Below are 8,846 nucleotides of genomic sequence, written 5' to 3' on the forward strand. Positions count from 1 at the left end.
TTTGAAAGAGGAATGCAAGTGTAGATGCAGCTTTAAAGTACCTATTTCTGAACATCTTGGCCTCTGTTTGTAAACACTGGGGACTAAAATCTGCAATCAAATATTCCTGTGCAACCTCATTACCTAGACTGAATGGCTGTATCTACATTAGCAAGTTCTTTTGAAAGATTTTTTCAAAAGAAGGGAGTTCTTTCAAAAGATTCCACAGTGCATCTCCACACAACAAAGTGCTCTTTCAAAAGTAAATTGAATGTAGGGCTCCTTTTGAAATTGCTCTGCCTTTCCTGTTTCAGGATGAGTGCCCCCTTTCGAAAGCTTCTTTCGAAAGAAAATGTGTGTACATGCTCCACAGGCCCTTTTTTCAAAAAAGCAGTCCTTGTGCCACCTGATTTTTCAACCCCTGGACCATTCTCTCAAAAGAGTTGGGGCTGTGTGGTCACTCTCTTTTGAAAGAGCACATCACTCTTTTGATCCTCCTTTTTGTGTGTGGATGCACTCTTTTGAAATAAGTTCTTTCAGCAGAGATCTTCTGGAAGGGCTTCTTTCGAAAGATCTCTGTAGTGTAGACGCAGCTACTGTGGAATGTTAGTGAAGTCAATGAGAATATACAATGTAGAATTTACCCAGTATTTTTATAATGTACCATGATGGCTATCTGTCCTTTGGCGATAGAAAAAGATGGGTAATGAAAAGTGTGCTTAACCTCTGGTATTGTTCAGTGACATATCAGTAGGAAGGTCTGTGGAAGAGCATTTCTTTGGTCTAATACATACAGTCTATTCTTCTGCAGCCTGCAAAGGTGCACGTTAATTACTGCAGTGAAAGTGGATGTAAAATCAATAAGCTGTTTTATTTCTCTCAGAGATATGTATAAATATGTTACAGGAAGGTTAAACTGAGTGTTCTATCACTAAATATGAGAATTCATGCAGGTCATTCAAACTGGGTTAGAGTATCATAGAGTACAGTAGCCCACAAATGAGTGAAGCTTACCCAGCAGTCCCTGAAAATGTTTACTTCGTGCTCAGGAAACCATCTGATTTATCTTGTTGTCTGGCATCACCCAGGGAGACTGGAAGATCACATAATACATAATCTTGTCACAAACCAATGGGACAATCATGCCAATATTTATGTAATTGTGTTTGTTGACCCTAAGTATTTCATTTTAGCTTTTAGCTCATTCTACATTTGAATTGCCTTGGGACATCTCATTTTCATTAAACCATTCCATGCACACAGGAAGTGCACAGCTTAATGGACTATTGGAGTTCTTCATTTTAAAGAAAGGTGGGTCTGAACTAGAACTCCTCATCCAAACTCTCACAGATTTTGAGGAAGTTTCAAACGCACCTGAATTGCACAGCTTAGATCACTCTCTATAACAAATTAATAAGTAGACGTAGCACGCCCCATATAGGTTGGTGCTCCAAACAGGCTTAAAGTTGTCACCTTTTGTGTTTCTGTGAGAACAAAAAGCCCAACCTTTGTTGCCTTTGACTGGATCTCAAGCTATTACCTCACTCTAACTTCATTCTCCTCTCAGGGCAGTCAGAGGTCCCCTTAACTCTTTCAGCACCCAAGACAGATAGGTGACATCCACCAAAAACAAACAGAAGATAATGTGTATGTATTATTTGTGTGCTTAACACTGTGACATTATCTGAAGAGACAAACAGGGGGAAGGATGTTCCGGGGATTAGAATCCAAGCCTAGGCCATGGACAATTCTGGGTTCAATTCTGGTTCCACTACAAACCTCCTGCATGACCAGGCAAGTCACTTTGGCCAGGATCCACAAACGGCTTTGCAATACTGAGAATTGCAACACTTTGCTTTCTGGTACCTAAAAAAATCACCACATCAACAATGAGAGCCACAAAGATAGGTATCTTGGCTCCCTATCCAATGAATGGGGAGAGGCAAGTGCCTAAGAGTGTGATCCACAAAAGCCAGCATGCCAGGCAGGAAATCATCTATACTAATTATTGGGAATTAGCACAAGAGAAGTTCACATATCGGGGGAGTGACATAATGTATGATCTAGACTGTAAGAAGGAAATAGCAACCAGTATAGCAAAAGCAAGAGCGACTTTGAAGGCGATAAAGAAGATCTGGAAAAGCAAAGCAATTAGCTTAGGAATGAAGCTGAGCATCTTGAAAATGCGTGTATTCAGCAGCATGTTGTACAGATGTGAGACATAGGTGATAAAAAGAGATTCAAAGAGAAGAATATTGGCATTCAAGAGGAGTTGTTATACAAAGATCCTGAGATAGGATGGATGCAGAAGGTCATCAGTGAGGACCTACACAGGAAGATACTGCTGAACAAAAACCTATGGCAGAAGGTTATACAATGGAAGTTACAGCTATTCGGACATATTTGCAGAATGAACAACAAATGAAAAATCAACACCCTGGTGTTTGGCATAAAGGACAGTTCGAATAGGAGAGGCAGACCCCACAGAGAATGGGTAGATGATATAGTAGACTGGTGCAGAGCTAGTCTACAGAAGCTAAGCCACTCCGCACAGGACAGTGAAAGATGGAAGGAAATAGTGAGAGAGGCTTCAGACACCAACCAGTGCTGAGCCCATGGATGTTGATGACGATGATGACAAAAAAAGTATCTCTCTTAACCCCTACTCCTCTCAGAGAGTTTGGTGCCTACGATGAAGCTTCAGTGAGGCACCTCTTGCTGCTTAGGACCCATGAACAGGATCCCTTTTCTGAGTCAGGTGGCTTAGTCTCTTAAGTCATTTCCTGTGAGCACGTACCAGGTGCATGCCATGTTCCACACAGAACAACTAGATGAAGCAGTAGTGGTGCTAGTCACCTTTTGACTTTAAATCCAGTGGTTACAGTGCTCCCTGTACGAGATGAGAAAACCAGGTTCCGTTCCACCTCTGCTAGACAGGATTTGAGCAGCAGTGGAAAAGAGCAGCACTCACCTCTCACAAGCGCCCCCACTGGACAAGTGCAGCTGCAGGGACTGTCTTCTGTTTGCAGCCTCTTTGGCAACTTAGCCCTCCATCTTAATCATGCCCTGAGTAAACAAACACCTTAGGGGTACACATCTAATAGGGGCCCATCTTGGTACCCTCTGTAGTATACCCCATTCTGTTCCCCACTCTGTCAGAGAGTGGCGCCCCCAGGGCTTCTGCTCCTGGATGTTGCATTCTCACTCTTACCTCAGGGCATTATCCCAGAATCTCAACATAGTCCAACAATCTTCAATAAGTTGTACACATGGAGCTTTCCGTGGTATTACTAGTCTCTCAGCCAGCCAGTCTCCCAGTCTGTACAGCCTGGGGTGTCCAAAGGCACTGAATGACTTTTGTGCTGCAGCTCCTTTTATAGATCCTTCCTGGCCCCGATTGGCTGCTTCTCCTGCAGCCATTCTGTCTTGCTTGGAGGATCTCTCTATTATATTTCTGGCATGGGGTATGTATGCCAGGACCACAGGGCTTCCATCAAGGGTCTTGGGGCCTGGTCCACCCTGTCACAAGCAGTCTCCCACGTCTTAAGAGAGCATTTATTCACAGTGGAACTCCTTTAGCAGATAGATGTCCAGATTCTAACAGTAAGGCAGCTGTGTGCATGCCCAAAGGCAGAACTAGTGTAAGCCACTCCAACTACAGTGTTAGGGGGGGCAGGAAATCAATGCTTTAGACAAATAGCACTGAAAAAGAAACAACCCTTAGATCTGTATTTTAGATGTCCACAAATTTGTGTGTTCTGATCTAGGGTTTGTTTGAATTAACCTCTAACTATTTTAGGGTTGGTCTGAGTTTTGTACCCCTGTGTACTTGTATGCATTAGTGTCTGCACGGCAGTAGAATCAGTTCTATAAAAATCTATGATATAGCTCTTTGTGCTTTGTAAAAAATGTGTTCTCTATTTTAAAGGAGAAGATGAACTGAGTTATAGAGACATATGCACTAAGGTACCAATCCTGAACCCATTAAAGTCAATGGGGAAAAAACTCATTGAGTTTAATGTTGCAGCATAATATCTTTAATAAAAACATATCTCATGTTAAAGCTCACTCTGGCACCTATCTGAGTCAATGGAAGTCTTTTTTTTTATTTCAGTACCAATGAATCTGGTCCTTCATGCAACAGTGAGGTTAAAATATCAAGCATTCAAAAATTGAAAAATTTTGAAAAGTTTCTAGTGCAGTGGTATTACACTCAGATTGCACATCCTAGCTGTTTCAGAGTTAGATTAAGCCACTAGGATTGTGATCCTGAAAACATGTTGAGACTTTTCATTTGAAAAAAGATAAGCCTGTGTTGTGTGTAAACAAGCTAATAATACATTAACATTTTTATTCTGAATTTTAAATATACTGAAATTAGCTTCTTTCAATTTGAATTGTTTCTCTTAATTACTGACGATAATACAAGCAACTCGAGTCTGGAATTTCTGGATGCTGCCATTTTTCACACTAGTTTCATTTATTGTACACTAGTGCAAAATTTTCCTTCAAAACATAGAGGAAAAACAAGTTTTTTCCATGATTGTAGAATTCCACCTCAATAATGACCAGACTAATTTAGATCAGACCAACTTTTTAAGAGTCTTATTTTCTGCCAAGACCGAGCACAGAAAGGGTGAGTCTACACTAGCTGGCTACTTCGAAGTAGCCGGCACAACGTCGAAATAGCACGCATCGCGTCTACATGCACCATCTGCTATTTCAACATTGAAATCGACGTTAGGCGGCAAGACGTCGAAATCACTATTTCTATCCAAAGATGGGAATGGTGCCCTATTTCGACGTTCAAGGTTGAAGTAGGGCGTGTGTAGACGATCCGCTGTGCCTTAACCCTGGGGGCGGGGGGACCATACAATGGGGACACCCAAAAGGAACACCACACCCACCGATGGGGACAGAGACCCAGCACCCAAGGGGGGGGGGCAATGAGCCACGGGCCAGGGCACAGTACTAACAGCCTTCCCCTCCCTCTCTCCCTCTCCACAGCTGTACCATCCGAGGCCCCAGGCAGCCAGGCACCCACCATGGTCCCCAAGAGCCTGCTGGAGATCAGCCACTGCCAGCGCCTGAGGGATGGGCACACCACTACCAGACCCAGGCAATGGCTCCTGTGGACCCCCACCTCCTGGCGGCTCTCTGGCAGCAGTCAGAGAGGGCCGAGGAGAAACTTCGCTTCAACCGGGAGGAGTCCACCCGGAGCTGGCTGGCATGGCAGAAGTTCATGGGCATATTCCACGACATAGCTGGGTCAATCCAGGAGGTGCTTGCCCAGCTCCTGCCCCCCTGCTGCCCTCCCCACTGCTCCACCCAATGCCCCCCCAATATCCATCTGCCTCTCCCCCCTGCCATGCTGCCTGCCTCGCTGCCTGCCGCCCCACCTGCTGCACCATCTGCCTCACTGCCTGCTGCCCCACTGGCTGTGCCGCCTGCCAGCCCCCCAGCACCAGAGCCCACTGAGGCTGAAGACTGGCTGGTGGAGGTTTCCCGGACATACCTGCCGGTCCTCCCGGCTCCCAGGCAGCCAAGCCAGGGACCGCAGATGGGGGGGGGTGACCCATACCTGCTGGGTATCGCGCCCCACCAATAGCCGAGCCATCCACTGGTCCCCCATTTGTATATAGTTATTCCCCTTGTATATAGTTGTTCCCCTTTTGTACAGTTGTTCCCTGTGTATATAGTTGTCCTCCTTTGTATATTGGTTGCGTACATTGGTTACAGTTTTTGTTGTGAACATTACACAGTTACTAGTTTTCAATAATCCACAGTTTTATTTTCCAAAGAACCAAAGACGTGTGCTTGTTGGGGGGATGGTGTGGGGGTGGCGTGCACGCAGTACAGGCAGTGTGTGGGGGGCCCTCCAGGGAAGGCCAGGGAGGTGCTCGGGGCGTCCCTGATCAAAATGGGCCTGCAGGGCCTCACGGACCCGTACCCCCTCATGGTGGGCCTGTGACTGGGTGTGGCAGCCAGCTGGGGGAAGCCCGTGCTGGCGTCAACTGCCCACCCCCGGACGAAGGCCTCCCCCTTGCTCTCCACAATGTTGTGGAGCAAGCAGCATGTGCCCACAACCTGGGGGATGTTTTGGAGGCCAATTTCCATGCAGGCAAGGAGGCACTGCCAGCGGCCCTTCAGGCTGCTGAAGGTCCTCTCCACCGCCTGGTGAGCTTGGTTCAGTCAGGCGTTGAACTGCTCCTGGCTGGCATTGAGGTGGCCGGTTTATGGGCACATGAGCCATGACTGGAGTGGGGTAGGTTGCGTCTGCCACAAGGCAGAGGGGCACCATGGTGTCCCCAAGAGGGATCTCCCTCTGGGAGATGTAGGCCCCTGCCTCCAGCCAATGGCACAGGCCCGAGTTCCGGAAGATGCGGGCATCGTGTGTACAGCCAGGCCAGCCCACGTAGACATCCTGGAAGCAGCACCGGCTGTCCACTACGACCTGTAGGACTACAGCAGGGTAGCCCCTGCGGCTGATGTATCTTCCCCTGCTGTGGCCGGGGCGCAAATGGGGATGTGGGTTCTCTCCAGGGCCCCAAAGCAGTTCGAGAACCCCATGCCAGCAAATCTGGCAATGGCGGTGTCCAGGTCCCTGACTCGGCTGACCCTCTGGAGCAACGTGGCATTGAGCGCACGGACCACATGAGGGGAGGGAACACAAGCACCCATGAGGGTGTGCAGGGTGCCCCAGGCTACCCTCCTGGGCACATTCCCAGGTACCCCCCCACACAGCCCCTCCCTCCCCATTCCCACACCCAGCTCCCTCCCTCCGCAGCACCCCTTCCTGCCCAGCCAAACACCTGGCTCCCTCCACGCCCAGGCCTCCTTACCTTCATGATGATGGCCCCAACTGTGGCCTTTCCCACTCTGAACTGGTGTCCCACAGTGCGGTAGCTGTCTGGAGTGGCCAGATTCCAGACAGCTATTGCGACCCTCTTCTCGATGGGGTGGGCACGTGGCAAATTACGGGCAATAAGGGTGCCTCAGTACAGGGGTGGGCCACTGGCAGAGCTCCAGGAAGGTCTGCCAGCACATGCTGAAGTTCCGCAGCCACTGGTCACCATCCCACTCCCCCATGACCAGCTGCTCCCAGCACTCGGAGCTGGTGGAGTAGCTCCAGAGGCAGCTGTGCACCCGGCAGGGGAGGAACAGGGGAGCCCAGTGGTCAGGGGCATCCCCATCTGCCCCCCCGGGAGGGCCCCCCTGCCAGGAGCTGCTGGGTGGCCTTCCGTGCAGCACCTAGCAGGGCACTTGCTCCCTGAGTGACTCCATGGAAGGCTTCCAGGTGCTGCTGCTGCTGCTGCTGGGGGTCCATAGCTGCTGTGTGTCGGTCTGCGAGAGTGTGGCTAGTACTCGGCAGACCTTGTGCTGTGCAGGCTGGGTGTGTCTGGGAGGGGCCCTTTAAAGGAGCGGCTTCCTGTTGACCCAGAAGGGCTAGTCCAGCCTGTGACCACATCCGCAAGATTTCCTGGCCCCTTATTTCGACAGGGAGCGCTTGTGTGTGTGGACGCTCCGCATTTCCTTCCAGGCAGCTCCTTTCGACGTTCCTGGTCATTACTTTGATGTTGAACATCGATGGCAGCAGCCCCAGAGGATGTGTGGACGATACACATTGAAGCTTATTTCGAAGTTGCTACTTTGAAATAGGCTACTTTGATGTAGTGTCCTAGTGTAGATGTAGCCAAAATGTTAACCCAAAAGGAATTTGTTTGAGGAAATTATGGGCAACTGATAAAATGGGGTGATCAGAAAAGCCGGACCTCAGTAGCACGCTGTTCCTACTAAATATTTTCCCAGATGGAATAATTGCTCTGAACACTACCTTCCATTGAGATCTAACCAACAGGAGCTACGTCTACACGTGAAGCCTACATCGAAATAGGCTATTTCGATGAATAACGTCTACACGTCCTCCAGGGCTGGCAACGTCGACGTTCAACATCGACGTTGTGCACCACCACATCGAAATAGGCGCTGCGAGGGAACGTCTACATGCCAAAGTAGCACACATCGAAATAAGGGTGCCAGGCACAGCTGCAGACAGGGTCACAGGGCGGACTCAACAGCAAGCCGCTCCCTTAAAGGGCCCCTCCCAGACACACTTGCACTAAACAACACAAGATCCACAGAGCCAACAACTGGTTGCAGACCCTGTGCATGCAGCATGGATCCCCAGCTGCAGCAGCAGCAGCCAGAAGCCCTGGGCTAAGGGCTGCTGCACACGGTGACCATACAGCCCCACAGGGGCTGGAGAGAGAGCATCTCTCAACCCCTCAGCTGATGGCCACCATGGCGGACCCCGCTATTTCGATGTTGCGGGACGCGGATCGTCTACACATGCCCTACTTCGACGTTCAACTTCGAAGTAAGGCGCTATTCCCATCCCCTCATGGGGTTAGCGGTTTCAACATCTCGCCGCCTAACGTCGATGTTAACATCGAAATAGCGCCCAACACGTGTAGCCGTGACGGGCGCTATTTCGAAGTTAGTGCTGCTACTTCGAAGTAGCGTGCACTTGTAGACACGGCTAGGCTTTGCAGGGAATAATGGTGAAATAGCTACACTTCCCACACAAAATACGTGTCCTGAAAACAAAGTCTTGGGTGAGTACACTAATAAAGGAAACAAACCGTTCATACACCACCGTATAAGCTGATGTCTAAGCTGAATATGTTTCTTCTGTAAGAAAACTGCTCAAAACTTTGATTGGGAACAGACTGATTCATAGTTTATAGACTATTCCCTTTTCTTTTGTGTCCCTAAATGCCTTCCCTTACAGTGTTGAGTTCCAACTGTGGAATTAGGGGTTTGGTTTCAGAGTAAATCAGAGCTCTTGCAAGCAACTTAAGTACTGC

Source organism: Carettochelys insculpta, chromosome 2, assembly GCF_033958435.1.
Source record: "Carettochelys insculpta isolate YL-2023 chromosome 2, ASM3395843v1, whole genome shotgun sequence".
Classification (NCBI taxonomy): domain Eukaryota; kingdom Metazoa; phylum Chordata; order Testudines; family Carettochelyidae; genus Carettochelys; species Carettochelys insculpta.